A 23,067-nucleotide genomic window follows, 5' to 3' on the forward strand; every position below is an offset into this window, starting at 1 on the left:
GGTGATTTGTCACTCTCCAAGAGAGCTATTAAGTTTCTCTGCTTTTCAGCCCTGACTGCAGTGCCCTTGGCTCAACTGACATCTCTGCATTTGTTTGGTTTTCATTTTTCCAGAATTGGAGTTCAGATTATATGAGTGAAGATCTTGCACAATAATTATTAAATTATTTTACCCTTTAAAAACAAGACAAATATGTTTAACAAGCTAGTCTATGTGTGTATACATAGTTATAAAAACTTGTTTTGATAGTAAGCTATAAAAATGCAACATAAATTTTATCAGCAGATTATATTCTGTACCTTATTTTTCAGGTCATACCATGCTGCATTTATATGCCCTATTGACGTCACTATGAAGTAATTACTAGTTTTCACGTGTGAGTTGTGGCACAGGACTCAATGCTTGGTAAGCTGATACTCACATATTTTGTTTTATTTTGCTCATAGAATTAGCTAGATATTTGAAATATTTGTGGCAGTTTTCTTTTTAAAGTTCAAAACATTTAAAACTATGTACTTTGAGTATTATGAATTTAGTTCTTCTGGTAAGAAAATAAAGAACAAAACTGACCATTTCTTAAAGTTTTATTGAAGTCAATTTATATTTAAGGTATATGTATATCTCCTAAACATTCGTGACTCTATCTTAGTCCAGGATGTTATAACTTTTCACCAGAACGATTGTGTCCTTTCAATTGGTTGCTGCTGTGGACAGACTGTAAGGCTGTAGGATGGCTCCAATTATTCTACCCAGGGTGTGATCTGCCCTGTGTAACTCCCTCCCCTTGAATGTGTGCCAAGCCTGGGACTTGCTTCTCACCTACAGAATATGGCAAAGATGAGGAGATTTTTCAGATATAATTAAGGTTCCAAGTAAGTTTTTGAGTTAATTGAAATATTATCCTGAGTGGGCCTTACTTGACCAGGAGACAGCCCTTCAAAGAGAGACTGGGCTTTCCCTGAGTGACAGTCTCTCTCTCTTTCTCTCTTGCTGGTTTTGAATATAAACTGTCATGAAGTAAGTGGCCTTATTGAAGAAGCCCATCTGGCAAAGAACTGTGAGTGACTTTTTAGGAGCTGAGAGTGGCCTCTAGCAAGGAACTAAAATCCCCAGTCTTACAGTTGCAAGGAAGTGAATTCTGCCAACAACCTGAGGGAGCTCAGTTAGCATGAACTTTCCCCAGCCCAGTTAGCATGAACTTTCTGAATGAAAATGTTGATTGTATTTCACCTCTGCTTAAACTCCTGCAATAAGTTACTGTGGTCAAAAAGGTGAAGTCTAAACTTTCCGAGTGTGTTGTGTCTTCATGATCAGGCACTCACCTGCCTTTTCTTCTCCTTCCCATGCTTTCTCCCTCATGCATCTTATGCTTTCATCATAGAAACCACCATGTACTGAGCACATTTTCACTTCTGTGCCTTTGCATGTGTCCTTTCTCCTGGGGTTACTTGTTCCCTCCAAACCTTGGGAGGCGTTAGGGTGAGTCCTCAGTGTAAGGGTTATTGCCTTGTGAGGTTTATTGTTGAGTTTAAAATGAGGAAACTGAGGCCTGCATGAGAACAATTAGATGCCAATTTATTCGGCTCCTGGGTGAGGTTCTGTGGTCCCGCGGAAAGAGGCCAGAGAGATCACGCCTGACTTCTCTCAGGTGTGGGGTTTTATAGGGAGGGAAGGTGTTTGATTGGCTGTGGAGAAACAGGACGTGTACAGGGCAAGCTGCTATTGGTAGGTAGGAGGGATTTCCGATGAGCGGGTTAGGTGCTGAGTGCAGAGCTTAGTGTTGAGTGCAGAGGGAATTTCCAAGGCGGGCTAGGTGCTGGGTGCGAAGCTTAGTGCTGAGTGCAGAGGGGATTTTCAAGGTGGAGCTAGATGATGGGTGTATTCTGGTGATGTAATTTTCAGGTGGGGAGAGGGGTGGGTGTGTCTGAGCTCCTGGCGAGGCAGCCGGCCTTACATTCCGACCCTTTTGATGATATATAGGATGCTGCTTCTTTCTGGCTACTTCCTGCTAAATAGGGGTGGAGTGAGGGGGAGGGGTCAGTTGGCTGGTGCCTTGATTGGGAGTTGGACATAGGGGTGAAGTATCATCTGGTTTACGGCCACTCTGGAGATTTCTCTCATGCGGGACTGTAAAAACTTAAGAGAAAAAGGGGCTAGTATTAGTAGAAGACACACAACGATAACAGGGGTGATAATGGGAGCTAGCCAGGTAAGCATGGGGGATTGCCACCAGTTGAGAGATGAGGCTGGTGCGCTCTGCTTCCTGCAGAGGTAAAGCATACTTTGAATCAGTATAGATATTTGCTCACTTTCCCCTTGCTAGGGTGAGAGCTCGGGTTAAGGCAATGAGCTCCGCTTTTTGTGAGGTGGTTCGATCTGGTAGGCGACATGCCTCAAGGGTGGCTGAATCAGTAACTACTGCATAGGTGGCTTTTCGCCACCCCTCGGCTGTCACTACTGAACCCCCATCTACATAAAAGGTAAGGTCTGGGTTAGATAGGGGCAGGTCGGACAGGCCCTCCCGAGCAAATTTATCCATTAGTTCAGGGCAGGAATGGGCTGGGGAGGGAGAATGGGATGGAAGGGGAAACAAAGTAGCTGTGTTGAGTGGAGAAGTGGGATGAAGGCTAACTGAAGGATTTTCAATAAAGTGTAGATGAAACTCCTGTAGGTGAGAGGGTCCCAGGTGAGCGAGAGATTTGTGAGAGAGAAAGTCGGTCAGTCGATGAGGAGAGAACACCGAGATAGGCTGGCCCAAGGTAAGTTTTAGGGATTCCATGGTAAGTTCTGTTGCCGCTCCCAGGGCCTGCAAGTAAGGCTGCCATCCCCTGACTGTGGGATCAAGTTGTTCTGATAAGTATGCTACAGGACAATACACAGGGTCTAGGGGTTGGGTTAGGACTCCAACTGCAACACCTTGTTTCTCATCAGTAAATAAGTGGAAGGGATGGTTAAGGTCTGGCAGTTGAAGTGGAGGTGCCATGGACAGAGCAGTTTGTAGGGTTCTCAAAGCTTGTTTTACAACTCCGGAATGAGAGAGGGGTCCTGTGGGTGTGTCCTTAGCCGCCACATACAGAGGTTTAGCTAGAGCAGCAAAGTTAGGTACCCAGTGATGGAAGAATCCTACAAATCCTAAGAAGGAGAGAATCTGGTCTGCAGTCTCCGGAGGCTGCAGTGCAAGAAGTACCTGCTGGCGGTCAGTTGTTAGGCTTTTAGTTTTGGGGGTGAGGCGAATGCCTAAGTAGATTACTGAGGTGACTGACAACTGTGCTTTAGTGGGGGATACCCGGTATCCCTGGGATCCAAGAAAGTTAAGGAGAGTGGCAGTGTGCTGTTGAGACAGAGAGACGGAGGGGCTACAAAGTAATAGGAGTCTTCTTCATCCATATACTGGAGAAGGAGACTGGGTTGGAAGGAGCAGGAGCTAAGGTCAGCTGCTAAGGCTTTTCTGAAAATATGGGGTCTGTGTCTAAACCTCTGGGGCAGGACCGTCCAGGTGAGCTGCTGTGACAGGTTGGTGTCAGGATCAGTCCAGGTGAAGGCAAAGAGGAAGTAAGACTCTGGGTGAAGGGGAATAGTAGAGAAGGCATCTTTGAGATCAAGAACTGTAAAATGAGAGGTAGTGGAGGGAATGTTGGATAATAGGGTGTATGGATTGGGGACCACCGGGTGGAGGGGTACCACTGCCTTGTTGATGAGGCACAAGTCCTGAACTAGGCAGTAGTCGCCGGTTGGCTTTTGGACTGGTAAGATAGGAGTATTACAAGGGGAACTGGTGGGGATAAGGAGTCCCTTGGCCAGAAGTCAGGTGATTATAGGCTTTAGGCCCTGGCAGTGGGTTTTGGAGATAGGAAACTGAGGATGTGAGGGAAAGTGGGTAGGGTTTTTGAGAAGTATTTTAACTGGTGTGTGATGTCTGGTCACCACAGGCTTGGAGGTATCTCATACTGAGGGATTAACTTCATTAGGAAGAATAGGGGATTGAGGCAAGGGGTCAAGACAGGGCGTGGTACCGGTTAGGAGTAGCAATAGGAGGTGGGCAGAGGATGGGCTTGAATGTGGGGGGCCAGTGAGTTGAAAGCTAGCCCCTACAGTCTGGAGAATATCTCATACTAAAAGGGGGACTGGGCATGAAGGTATGATTAGAAAGGAGTGGGAGAAGGTATCCATCGAGGACACAGGCTAGGGGATGGGTTTGATTAGATCAGGAAGGCTTCCTGACAATTCCCATGACTGAAACCTGGAAAGGTATACTAGGCCCTGAGTAGGAAGGCAGTACAGAATAGGTAGCCCCCGTATCCATTACAAAAGAAATGGACTTACCCACTACCTGCAGCATTACCCTGGGCTCAGCAAGGGTGATGAAGGTCCTCAAGTCTGGGCTGCATCAGTCGATCAGAAGGCTGAGAAGTTCAAGCAAAGGGACTGCATCCTGTGGACTGGCCTGCCCTCCACATAGAGGTGTGGGGGGTGAGCCTGCAGCCTGGTACGGGCAGTCAACCTCCCATTGTCCAGTCTGTTTGCAGCTTGGGCAGAGTCCGGGAGGAAGATGAGGACAGGGGCACTGCCGTGCCCAGTGTCCCTCTTGGCTGCATTTGAAACAGGGCCCAGGCAGGGCCTTTGAAGAACTTTGGGAGGGTTTCTATGGACCACCTCCATCGGATGTTCAGTGGGCTGCTGGACTCAGGGCGGCTACAAGAGCTCAGGTTTAGAGGCCTACCTTTTGCTGTAAATGGGCCTGGCAGGTGGCCTCAGCCTTTTCCTCTTGGCCATTGGCTGTTGAAAACTTTAAATGCCGTGTTCATCAGGTCCCGTATGGGAGTTTGGGGGCCCTCCTCAGCTTTTTAAAATTTCCTCCTTATATCAACTGCCAACTGGGAGATGAAGTGGGTGGCTAGGACTGTAGCCCCTGCTAAGGAGGCAGGATCTAACTGGGTATGGAGGATCATAGCATTAGTTAATCAGTCTAGACATGCTGCTGAGTTTCCATCATGACCCTGAGTTATTTCCCTTAACTTGTCATAATTAACTACCTTTTGAGCTGCACTTTGCATGCCCACTAGGAGGCACTGTAGCATTTGGTCTTGGCGGCAGCAGTCATCTTGACCGGTTTGATAGTCCCAATTAGGGTTGACCTCAGGAACTGCCACTGTGCCTACTGGCATTTGATTGTTTGTGAGATGTACCTGATCAGTGTGAGCTCGGGCCACTGTAAGAATGTGGTCATGCTCATCAGGAGTAAGAGTGGAGGACAGGATCACATAGGTGTCATGCCAGGTGAGGTCGTACGCCTGGGTGAGGTAATGAAATTCTTTGGTATAAGCCATAGAATTGGTAGAGAATGACCCTAGGTGTTTTTCAATGGCTGATAGATCAGAGAGAGAGAAGGGAACGTGTACTCGGACAACGCCTTTTGCTCTGGCTACTTTACGCAAAGGGCAGAAGAGTGGGGGGTTGTGAGGGGGGTGCGAGCACTGACAGGCGAAGCTATATTAGGGCTTTGGGGAGGAGGAAGAGGAGAGGGAGGAGGGATTTGAGGCCTCGCATAAGGAGGGGGGTTGGTAAAGCAGGCGGGGCAAGACAGGTCTTCTGGGTCTTCGGAGAGTGCAGAGCCAGGCAGGGCTGAGGGCAAAGGCAGGGTTTTGGCTAACAGAACCTGGGCGGAGGAACAAGAGGAGCAGAGGGTGGGTCAGGAGCGAAAGTACCAAAAGGCCTGCATGTAGGGGACCTCTGACCATTTGCCATTCTTTTGGCAAAAGTTGTCTAAGTCTGTCAGGACATTAAAGTTGAGTGTGCCCTCTGGAGGTCACTTAGACTGGTTGTCTAGGGGATACTGTGGCCAGGCCATGGTGGAGAGGAAGAGCAGCCTTTTCTTTTTAATGGAAAGACCCAGTTTAGGTAGATTTTGGACTAGGCATCCTAATGGCGATTTAGGGCCTGGGTGGGACTTCTGATTGCCCATGGTTCCCCTTCTTGTGGGATAGTTAGGGGTAAGAAAGGAATATGGAAAGGTATTATACCCAACATGGGCAGAAGTACTCCTTTCCCAGGCAGGGGGGTGAGAGAACTTACAGGCTGCAATGATTATAGTGAGAAAGAAAATAAAAAGAGACAGGGCTAGGGCTATCTGAGATGAAACCACATATAGGATTGATGGACAAAGGGTGGGTGCCCCCACAGATGGGAGACCAGTCTGATGCCTTCCCGGCCACGTCCCTGAAGGGGTGTTTCAGGGTGTCTTGGCTAAGGTGTACTCATATAACCCCCAAGCCTGGTCACCTTAGAACTTTCAGTCCTGAGGTGAATCACCATTATGCCTTATGATGTCCCTGTGGAACCACAGGTTGAGGCCCACACAAGCCCCATAGCTGTTAGGCCATAGGACTACACATAAACTCGCTCACTCACTCACTCACTCACTTGGGATTAGGAAGAGAAACCAAAAGTACAGTTACTTAATTAACATGAGCTTATATGCCAAAAGGCTGATTTGAGATAGACGTTTTAGTACCGTAAGCTGGGGGATTTGGTTCTGCTGTTAGGCAGGGCCCGGGTCTGCAAACGGGGCTTCTGAATACCTAAACCTCAGCCGCTGCTGCAGAGATGTTTGGAAGCCATCCTGGACTGCACTTCCGAACACTGGAGAGGGTTCAGGAAGATGGAGATGTCTCCCTCAAATTCCTGACCCCCAGAAACAAGAGTGTAGGGACGTCTCCTCTATGCTCAGGTCCTCGAGACGAGGCCGGGGCCCCGGGCCCATGGCGAGAAATGAGGAGTCCCTGATGCGGCTGCAGTTATAAGCATGGAGTCCACAAGGCAGGCAGTGGGAGAGGTTTGGGTAAGAGAAGTCTTACCTTGTGATGGAACGGTTCCCAGGTCTAACTTTGGGTGGAGGAGTCAGTTTCCCCCAGGAGGGGTCTTACAACTCCTCCCAGGTTTCGGCACCACTTGTAAGGGTTATTGTCCTATGAGGTTTATTGCTGAGTTTAAAATGAGGAAACTGAGGCCTGCATGAGAACAATTAGATGCCAATTTATTCAGCTCCAGGGCAAGGTTCTGTGGTCCTGGGGAAAGAGGCCAGAGAAGTCATGCCCAACTTCTCTCAGGCATGGGGTTTTATGAGGAGTGAAGGCGTTTGATTGGCTGTGGAGAAACAGGACATGGACGGGGCAAGCTGCTATTGGTAGGTAGGTGGGATTTCCGGTGAGTGGGTTAGGTGCCAAGTGCAGAGCTTAGTGTTGAGTGCAGAGGGGATTTCCAAGGTGGAGCTAGATGATGAGCGTATTCTGGTGATGTAATTTTCAGGCGGGGAGAGGGATGGGCATGTTCGAGCTCCTGGCAAGGCAACCGGCCTTACACTCAGTATTTCTGCTCTTTACCTTCTGGGCATATTGTAGGATGACACTGCCCTTCCCCATTAAAACTAGGTATGATTATGTGACTTGCTTCGGCAAATGAAATGGTGCAGAAGTGACATGTGTCTTATAGGTAAAGACACAAAGAGTCAGTGCATGATTTACCATATCCCCTGTCCTTGCTGTAGCCACTGGTGATGCACCAGATGCTGAAGTCTCCTACATGGGAACCAGAGTTCCTATGCCAACCTAAAAGGTTTTACAAGCAAAGTTGGGAGCTTTATTGTCATAAGCCATCAAGATTTGGGGACTTTTGGTTACTATGGCAAAATTTATGTTATACTGGCTAATACATCACTCCTCTCTCATTGACATAGTTATCCTATAGGACTCAGCTCAAATGTCTTACCTTTCTAGGCAAAATGAAGTGTTTTCTTCTTTGTATTCCAATAGACCCTTAAATATATCTTTTTAGTATCTATTTCATAGATTGTTGTGAGGATTACCTGAGTAAATATATAAAGTGCTTTTTAACAGTGACTGGCACACCATTAAGTGCTACCTATTATCATTATGATTTTATAGTACTTCTCTTGTTTTATTGCAATGATCTCTTAAAAATTTGTCTTCTTTTAGACTATGGTTATTTGGATGGTAAGGTCTATGTTCTCTTTCATCATTGTATCATAGACACCTGGCCCAGTGCCTAGAACATAGAAGTCACTAACTAAATATTTGTTAATAAATGTATATTTATTATATACCAGAATCTGTATTCCTAAATTTCTACACATAGAACTATAATCCCAATGTGTATTTTGTTACCATAATCTATAGACAGCATGTAAGAGAAAGTTATGCTTTTCTTTATTTTCATAGCTATTAAACAATGAGGAACAGTTACTAGACTATGATATTGAAGGTTTTAGTAGACTTGAATTCTGTATCTGTGACCTTGGACACAACAAGCTTCTTTTTCCTCATTTGCACAATGGATACTTAACTCATGGTTTTTATAAGGGATTAATTAAAATCATCTTTGTGAAATAGCTCAGTGCTTGACACATGGAAAACATTTAGTCATTTATTATTTTTATATATTGGCTATTATGTAAAAATAATTATTGGTTCTTTTTCTGGCTTGCTTGACCTACATGTTTTAGTGTCTGTTTACAAAACAAGGAGCCTAATACTTTATCTTTTCTTTTTCATAACAATGATATAATTAATTTTTGCCACATGCCTTGAGTTTCTTACTCTAATTGTAAATAACATGAAATAGTATTCTATAACCATTTGAGTTAAAAACAAAACCAGATGTTGTTGTCATTGTATGAGGAATTCACTAATGTATTTAGCATTCTCAATGTAATAAAATTCTACAAATTATGCTTACCCAAAGAGAAGAGTGAAAAGCACATCTTACATATTTTTCCTGCCAGTGTCACAATTACATTGTTTCTGTCTCAAAGAAACAAACATTACCTGCATTAAATCTAAATGTACCACTTTATACAGATCCTTGCATCTTTTTAAAAAAATTAAATTTAATGTAATTTTAAGTTCTAGGATACATGTGCAGGTTTGTTACATAGGTAAAGATCCTTGCATCTTTAAAGGTAGCTGCCAAAAATACTCTCAATGGGTAATCTTTAACTAATTCTAGAAAACCTGTCCAATTCTTTTCAAATGAAATTGCAATCTAGTCAAAACTAAGTATCCCTTTAGAAACAGAATAGAAGGAGTAAAGAAGATTAATTAATAAAGAAAACGGTCCAAAATGTGACTCATTCCTCTGGTTTGAGGTATTAAAAAGACATGCAAGGAAGAGCAGAATATAGATTTTCATTTTGTGGTGAGTAAAAAATTACCTTAGTGGTAAAGTGGGTACCATTGTGCATGAAATACTGCAATTTCTTGAAAGCATAATCTAAAAACTTATTTGGGTCATTTTTAGCATAGTTCACACCAAGTTTCTTCAAAATATAGCTCCAAATCTTTTTTCTAACTTTTCAGAGTAACTACAAGGGTAGAATGAGGAAAATATTTTGATATCAGAAAAAGTTTTTCCAGCATTGCAATAAAATGCCCAATTCATTATTTTAACAAGACTTAGATTACTATAGTTAATTTTTTAGCCCTTTTTTCTTTCATATACCATGTTCTAAAATTAATTACAATACTCTAAAATAGTAATTGTGGAAATGAGTATTTGGAATTCTTTTTTCTTGTAAAATGTTTTTTTTTTTTTTTTATTGGATTTTAGGTTTTGGGGTACATGAGCATAGCATGCAAGACAGTTGCGTAGGTACACACATGGCAGTGTGCTTTGCTTTTCTTCTCCCCTTCACCCACATTTGGCATTTCTCCCCAGGCTATCCCTCCCCACCTCCCCCTCCCACTGGCCCTCCCCTTTTCCCCCCAATAGACCCCAGTGTTTAGTACTCCCCTTTCTGTGTCCATGTGTTCTCATTTTTCATCACCCACCTATGAGTGAGAATATGCGGTGTTTCATTTTCTGTTCTTGTGTCAGTTTGCTGAGGATGATGTTCTCCAGATTCATCCATGTCCCTACAAACGACACAAACTCATCATTTCTGATTGCTGCATAATATTCCATGGTGTATATGTGCCACATTTTTCCAATCCAGTCTATTATCAATGGGTATTTGGGTTGATTCCAGGTCTTTGCTATTGTAAACAGTGCTGCAATGAACATTCGTGTACATGTGTCCTTGTAGTAGAACGATTTATAGTCTTTTGGATATATACCCAGTAATGGGATTGCTGGGTCAAATGGAATTTCTATTTCTAAGGCCTTGAGGAATCGCCACACTGTCTTCCACAATGGTTGAACTAATTTACACTCCCACCAACAGTGTAGAAGTGTTTCTTTTTCTCCACATCCTCTCCAGCATCTGTTGTCTCCAGATTTTTTAATGATCGCCATTCTAACTGGCGTGAGATGGTATCTCAATGTGGTTTTGATTTGCATCTCTCTGATGACCAGTGACGATGAGCATTTTTTCATATGATTGTTGGCCTCATATATGTCTTCTTTCATAAAGTGTCTGTTCATATCCTTTGCCCACTTTTGAATGGGCTTGTTTGTTTTTTTCCTGTAAATCTGTTTGAGTTCTTTGTAAATTCTGGATATCAGCCCTTTGTCAGATGGGTAGACTGCGAAAATTTTTTCCCATTCTGTTGGTTGCTGATCCACTCTAGTGACTGTTTCTTTTGCCGTGCAGAAGCTGTGGAGTTTGATTAGGTCCCATTTGTCTATTTTGGCTTTTGTTGCCAATGCTTTTGGTGTTTTGTTCATAAGGTCCTTGCCTACTCCTATGTCCTGGATAGTTTTGCCTAGATTTCCTTCTAGGGTTTTGTAAAATGTTTTTAAAATTAGAAGTACCCTTCAATGGTTGGGACATATATTTTTTTAATTTACTTAACTTTTGAAAGAAATTAAAATATTTTGTTTCATCATCTATTAAGACCTTTCTTTGCCTCGGTTTTTCTCCTTGTGAAGTGGGAATAGAGCTCATCATTATTAAGATGAATGTTTGAAACAGTATTCATAGGGTCTTCCTGTATGGCTCAGGCTGCTGGAATGCAGTGGTGTGATCATAGCTCACTGCAGCCTCTACCTTCTGGGCTTAAGTGATCCTCCCACCTCAGCCTCCTGAGCAGCTGGGACCACAGGCATGCACCACCATGACCAGCTATGTATTTTTATTTTTTATAGATATAAGGGTCTCACTTTGTTGCCCAGGCTGGTCTTGAACAACTGGGCTCTAGTGATCCTCCCATCTCCACTTCCCAAAGTGCTGAGACTGTAGGTGTGAACCACTGCACCCAGACTGAAAATATGATTCTTATAAATTCTCAACTAAAATAAAATTATTTAAGAAAATACTGTTTTATTTATATATCTGCTATTTCTGTATGAGGGAAATTTCTAGATTAGAAAATTCATCTGTAGAATTGGCAATTATGTATTTTTCTGAATACAAAAATAATGTCACTCTCACCAGTATTCTCTGCTGTCATAAATGTTAAATATTTAGAAATCTAACTGTTAACAAGTAACGATGTGATTGGTTGGTGTAAAGAAAACTTACTGTACTCAAATGAACAACAAAATAAGAATAGAAGCAATTTCAGCTGAGCTCTTCACTGGTTGTTGCATGTCTAAAGGTGGTTTCATGTGCACCTAGGATGCCAGGTGGAAGTTGAAGCCGCATCTCCCGCATGGCCCCTCCTGCCAGGCGGCCCCTCAGATGAGAACTGCACCCAGGCCAGCACCAGCCACTCAGCCACCAGCAGTGGCCTCCACTCTGCAGTTGGCTCTCCTGCTGCAGCGCCCCAGTGGCCAGATTTGATGGCCCAGATGGCAACCACTGCAGCCGGCGTGGCTGTGGACTCTGCTGTGGGGCACACACTGGGCCATGCCATTACTGTGGAGGAAGTAATGCTGAGTCTGCGAGGCCTGACATCACTTACCAGGAGCCTCAGGGAACCAGGCTGGCACAGCAAGGGCAGCTTGCTTCCATGAGATCAGTTTTTGGAGTGTGCCCAGAACCACAGTGACATCAAGCTCTGTGAGGGTTTTAACGAGGTGCTGAAACAGTGCCGACTTGCAAACGGATTTGCCTAATCAAGAAGTTCAACCTGGAGAAATGGAAAACCAGCTCCCACAACCAACTTAATTTAGTATTAAAATATATTGATAGTGAAAGTATAAAGTGTAACATCAGTTAAACCTCTCCTGTCGTTCCTAGCTTCCTTGGTTCAGAATTGAAATGGAAGGGGTGTTCCTACTCTGTAGAATTTGGGGCTGGGCAAATGTTTGTGTGGCCTCCTTAAATTAGCTGTTATGATTTTGTTCTTTGTGAGTTAATTAGAATAAAGTGATCTTCTTCTTCTTCAAAAAAAGCAATTCCTTCCCTCCCTCCCTCCCTCCTTCCTTCCTTTTTGGTTGAGACAGAATCTTGCTGTGTTGCCAGTGCAGTGGTGCGATCTCGGTTCACTGCAACCTCTGCCTCTCGGGTTCAAGCAATTCTCCTGCCTCAGCCTCCTAAGTACCTGGGACTACAGGCACACCACCACGCCCAGCTAATTTTTGTATTTTTAGTAGAGATGGGGTTTTACCATGTTGGTCAGGATTGTCTCAATTTCTTGACCACATGATCCGCCTGGCTCGGCCTCCCAAAGTGCTGGGATTACAAGGTGTGAGCCACCACACCCAGCAGAAGCAATTTCTTCTAGGGTATAATGCTTCCTTTTTTTTTTTTTTTTTTTTGATAACAAAAGTAAGTACTGAATAAGAAAAGCAATTTTGAAAAATCCTTTTATGAACATGCCATGTTTAAGCTTTCTAATTCAGGACAACGTGTGCATTTCTGAAGATATAAATTGTCAGTTATGATAAAACTGCCACAGTCTAATCTGGGGAAAAAGACAGCATTATCACCATAACAATCTCTTTTATAGTATAATGTGCATCATGTACATGAATTTGAAAGTCAGGCAGACCTTGGCTTCTTCCTTGGTTTCTCCCTTTCCTGCTGCATAGCACATTTGAGTGACTCAGTGTCTCTCATTGTCAGGTTTATAATTTATGAAATAAGGATAATAGCATCTTTCTCCCAAGGTTATGTGAGGTTTAAATAAACCCTTGTCGAAACTCTTGTTTCACACAGCCTAGTACAGGTAAGCACTTAATACCTATTACTATTATTATTGCAAGTGTAGTACTTTATACCTTACCATGTATTTTCACATAGAATCTCTCATTTGAGAGAATAAACTCCTGGATGACAGTACAACTTTTATTACAGAACTATATGAAAATATTTAATAAGTGTGATTGTTACTGAATGTGTTCAGATGAAAAGAGAGCAGATTACATTTCCTGTGCTTTAATATAGTATCACAATGTGTTGAAGATACTATTTTTGTACTTAAATCCTATCTGACTTCAAAACCATTTAAATACATTATTTCATTTATTCACCCTTGTCAAGTTTTATCCCAGAAATCCATCTTTTATTACCACTTTACAGATGGGGAAGAGAAATGTGAAATAATTCCCTAAGGTCAGTGGGCAATCAGCTCTTTAATAAACCCTCTGTTTATGATGGAATGCTCAGAATGTGCTATGTTCTGTCAGGGTGTTGATAAATCCTGAAAATTCCAATCTTGTTTGTAAGCATTTGCATGCAGAGAAATAAAAAAGGTGTTAATCAATTGTGATGTGAAGCCTTTGGTAGCAGCCTTGCCATCCAGTCATGGCCATTTATGCCTTTAATCTCTCAGTGACCAGCAAGTGTTAAATCCATTTTTAAAAGTACCTCGTAACCTCCAACCTTAAGAAGATGAAAAATGGTTTGGGGAGCAATTAGAAGCCCCATTATATGTGGAGTAATTTTTTAATGAGATTTCCTGAAAGTACTTACATTTCACCCAAAGGTTGAGAATTCTTTTCTCTCTTTGTCTGGATGGAGTTAGGTTCTTGCCAGAAGGAAGCAAGGTAATGTTGGTAATAGTCTCAAAATGACCTATGGGAACATTCTGCTCTAGGGGCTCTTTCTAGGAGGCAAATGACAATTGCTGCTATTCTGTCACACCAAAACATGTTAGTGGTAGTGGGGACAATTTTGTATACTCAGCAAAGAGGTCTGGTTGCAATTGAGCTAATTGACAAATTTCAGTTTTTTTCTTGGGCACAAAACATGTTGTTCTAAGAGCCTTGTGGGAAAAGGCGATATATGTGGAGCTCCTATTATTCCATTCTGATTTATGTACATTGCTACTTATGAATGGCTTCCTTTTAATTAGGTGTTTAATTTAAAGCAGAACCTGTGACTATAATAGCCCCCAAAGCACAAACTTGGAACATTAACCATTTGGGGCTGGGGGCGGGGGCGAGGTGGGAATTCAGAAAGCCATTCCATCACAAGGCTATAACTGATGTACAGCATATGAAAGGATTCTTTATTATTTTATAAAATCATTAAGAAAACATGGAAAACAGCTTATACTGGTAAATAAAATTTCTTTTCCAAAATTTTAATTTTTGTTGTAAAAAAGTATATCTCAATGAATGTATTTCTTTTTAACTTTTGAGTAAAGTGAGTCGGAAGGGGTCTTTAATTTGGGTGTTTAACCAGAAAACCTAGTTTGAAGAAAAACTTCTTTCTTAATTCCTTGTTGTTTTGCAGACAGTGTGTAAATCTGAAGGCAGGATTTAGGATGAAAGCAAAAGAAAAGGGACATTGAATAATTAATGGTCATAGGAAAGAAAGAACACTCAATGGAGTTATCAGTAAATACTGATAACCCTAAGACTCTAACACACTGAAGAAAAAAAAAACACAAGGCAAACGATGCTTTAAGAGTTTATTTAACAATTCTCTACCCAGCTGAAAATTAAACCAAAAGAGTTTCATGGAGTAATTCTGAGATGCTCATAGAAGTATTAGCGAAAAGGAACTAGTCTGTTTTATACTTCATGTTCACATTTTAGAATAGCATTCTGTGATCATTTTTAATGAGAAAATAAAATATAGGTGACTTTTCCAGGAATCAATATCCTTTTTCTTCATTCTTGGTATTTTGCAGGCTGATTAATTTGCAGAGGTTGGCTTTGATTGCTGCTGAAGTAGAAAGCATTATAGATTCTCTGTTATTCTACAATACACTTGGATAAGATCTGTGGTTCTATCTCTATATATTTATCTACCTTTCCACATGGTGCTTAGTACCATAGCTCTGTGCCTCTCCTAAACACATTGTGAAAATCTATTGTGCTGAACTCTGAAGTCTCTTGCTGTGAATAGGTAACTACTCTTTTTTTCCCTCCCCTAGGAGAGCTGTTCTGTTAGGTAAAGGTAAATGAGCCAGACAAAAACAGCATTTAGAAAACAGCTTTGTGTGTGTATATGAAGGATGTTGCTGGCTGTCTGAAAGCAAAAGGGAAGGTACTGAAGGTCAGAAGATTTATGTAATTCATATAGCAATTAAAGAAATAATGACTGAGAAAACGTGCTCAATGTGGAATGTGGGGTATTCTCCAACGCCTTAATGGCGGTTTTCGATATTCCCAGTCTTTAACACCCATTGGTGCAGGGTCTTGGTTATGGTTGTTGGCCATCAGTCAATCCTGGATAAACCTTTTTTCAGTTTCTAACAGACAGTTAAATGAATGATAGATATCATAAATCGTCTCTAAATCACCTCTTTTCAAAAGTTTGAGATAGAAATAAGACATAAAGGTATATATATTTTTAAGGTACAGTCTAGGAATATTTCTGATAGATTACTTCTTTGATCAAATATTTCTCTACATTTAAAATATTTCAGCATTAAGTGGTGGAATTATTGTAAGCCCTTTGACTTTTAAACTATAGGTATATTTATTTGAAGTTGCTTAAATATGTACATTGGGAAAAACTGGGTAAAGTTTGCATAGATCCAAAGGTTAAATTAGTTTAAATACATACTGAGTCAAGTATTATAATATAAAAATCTTTAAATACATTTGATTAATTTTTTAGTATCTAATAATATCTTATTGTACAGCATGATCAAGTGACTGTCAAAACCATGTTAAAAACGCATTTAGAAGAATCACATAACCCAGTTATATGTCAAATATATTCCTTATGCAGAAAGGAGTTCATGCTTTAATAATTATGGTGAACTCTAAATAATTAGTAGTTGTTGAAAATGTTCTTTAATTCATTGTATTTTCTGAAAAAAATGTAGCATTAAATACTTTAATATGAAGTCCATTTATAAAATAATCTGAATTCCTTCCCCGGAACAAATCCAGAATCATATTGGTGAATAAACACCATTATTGCTACTGCAAACTGCTACTTAAGAAATTTGCTCCCAATTAACCTTATAGAAAAATGAAAACCCATCTTCTAAAAATGAGCACATTTATTTCTGTGAATATGTAAATTCCTCAACCTTTCTACAATGTCAAAATAAACTGTTTTTAATCTATATTTAGAGATCAGAGTTGGGAGCAATTTCTCTATCTTTTACAAACAGCCTTGACTGCCTACTCTGAGTTCAAAACTGCCTTAAAATGTGTCATTTTTTATATACAAAAGGCATTCTAAAATTGTATTATGCAGTTATTGTGCTCAAAGAATGACCCTTGCCATGCTTTGTTTACTGAATGTCAAATTTTCATTTGTATTACAGCTGTGTACCATAGCAGTTTCGGTTTTGTATGAAGGGCAACTAATGCACAAAACAGTCAAACCACAGAGCAGTAATTAGTCTGGAAAAGATCAAAGTGTGCTCTTCTAAATCCAGCCAATTTGCTCTGGGTGTGCAAAACCAATAGTCTTTCTTTTGCTAAGGTCTCTTATTAATTTTTGCTTTCGTTTGTTGCAGAGCAGCTGCTTTACTGTCAATCCAACAACCTGCTTTAAAAAAATCCATTTTGATGCCACAAATGCAATTTCAATGGGTTTAGGAATAATAACGAGCTTTCCCCCCACCCCACTTCTAGGAGATAGAAACTTGAAATGAAAGTTTCAGCATCTGTAAAGTGAAAGTAAGCAACATAAAGCATAGCACTATTTAGATTTGTTGCTCTAGAAAAGGCCGAAGAAGGGTGATCAGTAGATGTTTCTGCTTTCAGTGCTTTTAATTAACTCTACTATATTTTGTCACTGTATGTCTGTTGCTCTCTTTTCTTCTTACTGTGAGTTCTTTTTATCCTTATGGTCACTTTGTGAATTTTCATGAAAATATTATTTAAAGCTCCACATTATTAATTAAATTCAATCCAGCTGAAAAAAACTTAAGCTGACTAAAATCTTCACACATCTCAGGATGAATACAGTAAAATAAATAGTATCACTTGCTATTTTCTTGCTGTAATTGTTATTTTTGAGTGAGTATGAAAGTGGCAGTTGAGGATGATGAATAAACCTTATCACAGGAGGTAAGTGAATAAAACTGAAGAATGAGGAAAACAGCGTAATATCATCACTTTAAATTTCTTTATCCAAGCAATAAATATTAACATGTACTAGCTGAATAAATATGTTTTTTGTATCTAGTGTTACAACAATTTTCCTGCTTTCACAATAAACTATTTCAATTTGATTCTGAACTAGTCTACTCCAAATGTGTGGCAAAACTTTGTTTTGGTGTCAATGTCACCAGCTAACCAGACATTAAGATACAGTCAAGCAAACCAAAAAGTATAATGATACACAGAGTTATTATAGCATAAAGGAACTAGCACAGTAGTTCATACCAGTAATCCCAGCCCTTTGGGAGGCTGAGGCAGGAGGACTGCTTGAACCCAGGTGTTGTTCAAGGCCAGCCTGGGCAACATAGGAAGACCCTGTCTTCACAAAAAATAAAAAACTAGCCAGGCATGGTGGCTCATCCCTGTAGTCTCAGCTCCTTGGGAGGCTGAGGTGGGAGGATTGCTTAAGTCCAGGAGATTAAGGCTGTAGAGAACCATGATTGTGCCAGTGTACTTACCCTAGCCTAAGCAACAAAGACCCTGTCTCAAAAAAAGAAAAGAAAAAATCAGCATAATGAAGAGAAGCACATATAAGTAATTTACAAAAATTGACTTGTATACAAATGTGCAATGTCAATAAAATGACCAAATAGGTTTGTTCTGAAACATTCTCAATTGAATGGGAATTAAGTGCTTTTGAAAAGTGACAAAATGATCATACAGTGAAGTTAAGATGTTTCTTTTTTTATATATCAGGTAGAAATCAGGTATTCTTGATTTTACTCTAGACTAACCATGACATACTAAATGAACTTGGGCTTCAGGGTTCTTCATCCTCATATAATACTGCATGGTGTCTTACTAAAATCTGTTGTTAACTCCCGTAACCCCTATGATGCACCACATGCTTTTCCATTTATTATTATTTTAGGAGTCAACTCTGAAGATGATAGTAAGTGAGATGGGAGTAAATCTATACTAAAAATGAAATAAATATATGTAACCTACATTTCAGCTACTATTACATAAAGTCTGAGATTCAAAAAAAATCTCATTGCTTACCTTTCTCTAGTGTTATCTGGGCCTTAACCTAAATCTGTAAGACAATGAACATGTCATTTAGCATTTAAAATTGCCTCAGGAAATGCACACAAAAATTCTGAAAATGTTTGAAGTGAGAATTTTTTAAAAAGATATTGATGAAAATGAGAGCTCTTAGAAAATTCAAGCTGGGCATGGTGGCGCGTGCCTGTAATCCCAGCTACTCAGGAGGCTGAGGCAGGAGAATTGCTTGAACCCAGGAGGCGGAGGTTGCGGTGAGCCAAGATTGTGCCATTGCCCTCCAGCCTGGGTAACAAGCGAAACTTGGTCTCAAAAAATAAAATAAAATAAATAAAAAAGAAAATTCAATAGTCGTTTTGTTTTTTTCTAAAAAGAGAAGATAAACTAATTTGTAAACTGTATGTTGGTGGTCTCATGACCAATTATTGAGAGAGTGGTTTGTAAATCCTTGCAAAAGTAATTGTCTGTGCCAATGCAGTAAGGCAAGAAAATACAGAAAAAGTGCAAGGACTGGAAGGGAAGAGACAATATTGTCATTATTCTCAGATGATTTGACATTTCATTTTCACAGAAAACTTAACTGACAGACTATTAAAATTAATGAAGGAGTTCAGTAAGGTTGCTAGATAGAATCCAACAATAACAACAAAAATAATAGCAGAGTTCTTCTACGCTTTCACCAACCAATTAAATTACACCATGGAAAATATGACGGCTTTTATTAGAGCAACAAAACTTGAAGAATCTAGAAAGTCACTTGAAATGCAGAAAATACAGAAAAAGATTAAAACTTGATAAAAAGAGATAAAGAAGCTCTTAGAGTTTGGAACATGGTAGGCACTGAAGAAATATTTGTTGAATGAATCAATGAGTGAATGTGAATAAATGGAGAGATATGACATTCTTTCTCTCCTCTTTGTTTTTTTTTAGAGACTGTGTCTCAGTCTGTTGTCCAGGCTGGAGTGCGGTGGAACAATCATAGCTCACTGTAGCCTCAAACTCCTGGGCTCAAGCAATCCTCCCGCCTCAGTCTCATAAAAAGCTGAGATTACAGGCATGAACCAGTGGGCCTGGCTGTCATTCTCATAGATGGGAAAGTGAACTTTGTACAGCCCTTATTTATTTGTTTTTTAATGTTAGTTCCAATATGGTGGGAGAAAATGAAAGGGGAAGAAACAATATTGGGAATGTGGTATAACAATAACAAAAAGTAAAAATAAAAATAGGGCTGGGCGTGGTGGCTCACGCCTGTAATCTTAGCACTTTGCGAGGCTGAGGTGGGCGGATCACCTGAGATCAGGGGTTTGAGACCAGCCTGGCCAACACGGTGAAACCCCCATCTCTACCTAAAATACAAAAATTAGCTCGATGTGGTGGCACATGCCTGTAATCTCAGCTACTCTGGAGATTGATGCAGGAGAATCGCTTGAACTCAGGAGGTGAAGTTTGCAGTGAGCCAAGATCACACCACTGCACTCCAGCCTGGGCAACAGAGTGAGACTTTGTCTCAAATAATAAAATAAAATAAAAGACATGCAGGTACTGATGGTGATAGGGTGCCATGAGCCAATAAATTTCATAGCGTGTGCCTGAGAACCAAGAGAGGCAAAAATAAATAATGCAAACTTTTCAATTAATAGAAGCTAGAAAGTTAAAAAATAAAGCCAGAAGCTATGACTGATGTGCTTAATGATGATCATTATCTCAGGGGAGCTTGAAAGTGAATCGATGGGTTGACTTGAACAAGATGAAATGAAACAGGTGCAAGGGTCAAGTCTTGTCCTTAGGTTCAAAAACTCAATGGCAAAAACAGAATATAGAGAGGAATGCCTTAACAATATCACATGTGAAAAAAATTTAAGAGTTTAAGCTGTGTGAATTAATTGGATAATATAACTGACTTCCCACCACAGAAAAAAAGGAAAATAATCTGTTTTTAGGCTGCATTGATAAAATAATAAAGTGTCATCATATAAGCCAATAATTCTCAACTTTATATTTGTAAGTCCAGCCTTCTGACATCAATTCTTATCTCCCACAAGCATCTGAGATGCAGCAGATATATTAGCTTTTTATCCTAAATGTTATTCTCTTGGTATTTTCTATCTGGGAGCTCCTGTCTTGGTGAATGTACCACCATCAGTGAAGTTACTTATGCCCAAAACTAAGAATCAAATCATCTTCATTTCAAGTCTTCCCTGATCCTCACACACAGTTTGTTTTCCAGGTTCTATTCACTTTAGCTGCTGTTCATCTCTCCTCTCGGTCATCACTGTGCTGATTTAGGCGTAATTATCTCTGCTGGACTGTCAAGGTAGTTTCCTAACTCATCTGTCCCCAAACTTGCATGGCTATTTACTCTTCCTCTAGAATATACTTTCTAAAATACAAATCTCATTATGTTATGTTTCACCTCCAAACCCTTCAATAAATGTTCTTTCGGGCTCCTCATTGTCTCTATATATGTGCTCTATCCATAAGGATATTTGGAGCAGACATACATACCCAAGATGTATACATTAATTGATTTTGTACTCAATAAAACATACACAAAACAGAAATTTTAAAAGAATGAGATACAATAAAAATTAAATTTGTTCTGAGTATCATTTACTCATAGCACAAATTAAAACAGCTAGCCTATTTTTGCAATGTGCTTAAATATACATTGTTTTTTAAAAACTCAGCTTATTGACAATATTTTGATGTAGTGATTCGAAGTTGAGGCTTTTGTATTTGTGTGTGTGTGTGTGTTTTGAGACAGAGTGTCACGCTTTTCCCATGCTGGAATGCTGTGGTACTACAGGTCAGTGCAGCCTCCACCTCCTGAGTTAAAGTGATCCTCCCACCTTAGCCTCCCAAGGAGCTGGGACTACAGGCATGCACCACTACACCCAGCTAATTTTTTCTCATATTTTTTAGAGATGGGGGTCTTCGTATGTTGCTCAGGCTGGTTTTGAACTCCTGGGCTCAAGCGATTCTTCCATCTTAGCCTCCCAAAGTGCTACTAGGATTACAGGTGCAAGCCACCGTGCCTGGCTAAGTTTATTTTGATACTTGTCTTTGATTGCTATAGTGGTTAAACACAGGATAACTAAAAAATAAATAAAAGAAGGGCATCACTGGCTATAACTAAAACAAAATATTTATTATTTAGTACCATTCAATTTTTCAAACTTTTTTTGAAGTTCATCTTTATTTTAATCAGTTGTTCTTGTGAACCAAGAGGGTTACTTTTCAACATTTTTTAACAACAACAAAACCTCTGTTGAAACCTTTTATTTACGAATTTTTGAGTCAGTTAGAAAATTTTCTTTTCATGCTTTTAAGTATGCAGATATGAGAACTATACTCATACACTGTTTTTGGTAATGAAAGCACATCATAACTGAATTGCTGCCATTTCAATAATGCTCTGAAAAACAGTTACTTTCTCATTTATTGTTAAACTCTTACCTTTATTCTGAAAGTACAAATTAAGTCTATTTATTTAAAAAATATAATGTTAGGTTGGGTGTGGTGGCTCACGCCTGTAATCCCAGCATTTTGGGAAGCCAAGGTGGGTGAATCATGAGGTCAGGAGATTGAGATCATCCTGGCCAACAAGGTGAAACCCCGTCTCTACTAAAAATACAAAAAGTAGCTGGGTGTGGTGGCGCGTGCCTGTAGTCCCAGCTACTCAGGAGGCTGAGGCAGGAGAATCACTTGAACCTGGGAGGCAGAGGTTGCAGTGAGCCGAGATCATGCCACTACACTCCAGCCTGGGTGACAGAGTGAGACTCTCTCTCAAAAAAAAAAAAAAAAGAAAAAAATCATATTAATGGCAATATATTCTCATTGTAAAAGTGGTAAGCAAATTTTGAACATTTATTTGTATAAGAAAAATACATAACTCATCTTTAAATATGAAATTTCTTTTTAAGTTCTTTGCTGTGAGATAATCAACAGATCTCTGAGTAATTATATAAGATTTTCATGGCAATTTTTCTTTACTTCATTAAGAGATTATTTTAAAATATTGTAAAGATTTGACTATAAAGATTTTGTTTTAATAAAATGAATCCCATCAATAGAGGGTTCATCTGGCATCACTATTTTTTCTTTCTTTCTGTTGTTGTATAATGCTTTTTTTAAAAAAATTATTTTTGTTTTATGTTCCAGGGTACATGTACAGGTTTGTTACATAGGTAAACATGTGCCATGGTGGTTTGCTGCACCTGTCAACCCATCACCTAGGTATTAAGCCCCTCATACATTAGCTCTTTTTCCTAATGCTCTTTCTCCCCTCTCCCGCCACCCCGGTCCCACCCCTGACAGGCCCCGGTGTGTCTTGTTCCTCTCCTGTGTCCATGTGTTCTCACTGTTCAGCTCCCACTTAATGAGAACATTAATCACTGCTTTTTCATGCATGTCTTGCCTGTAATGATGTGGGAATAAATTTCACTGTGGTGCTAAATTTGTCACTGTACCCTAGGATCTCTCTTTTCTCTTTTCTCGTTAGTGTTTATACTCAGTATTTACTTAACACAGTGTTTTTTTTTTTTTAATTTTTTATTGGATTTTAGGTTTTGGGGTAACACAGTGTTTTAATAGACAGCGATGAGAATATATGCCTTCATTTTATTGCTCACAGAAAAAGTTGCTCTTCAA

At 40.1% G+C, this 23,067-nt stretch overlaps 2 pseudogenes across 2 annotated transcripts in view; both read left to right on the forward strand.

Annotated features, from left to right (window-relative positions):
* Positions 1 to 13,599, forward strand: part of LOC100409645 (RNA-binding protein EWS pseudogene) — a 49,622-nt pseudogene extending 36,023 nt beyond the window's left edge. The window contains exons 4-5 of the transcript XR_013520618.1: positions 312 to 405; positions 11,570 to 13,599. The product of XR_013520618.1 is annotated as an RNA-binding protein EWS pseudogene (transcript). The remainder of the gene's footprint in view (positions 1 to 311; positions 406 to 11,569) is intronic.
* Positions 11,571 to 17,484, forward strand: LOC108593463 (coiled-coil-helix-coiled-coil-helix domain-containing protein 2 pseudogene; annotated as a pseudogene). Its single transcript, XR_013521158.1, has one exon. The product of XR_013521158.1 is annotated as a coiled-coil-helix-coiled-coil-helix domain-containing protein 2 pseudogene (transcript).
* Positions 17,485 to 23,067: the final 5,583 nt, after the last annotated feature.

This window comes from Callithrix jacchus, chromosome 8 (genome assembly GCF_049354715.1).
Source record: "Callithrix jacchus isolate 240 chromosome 8, calJac240_pri, whole genome shotgun sequence".
Taxonomy (NCBI): Eukaryota; Metazoa; Chordata; class Mammalia; order Primates; family Cebidae; genus Callithrix; species Callithrix jacchus.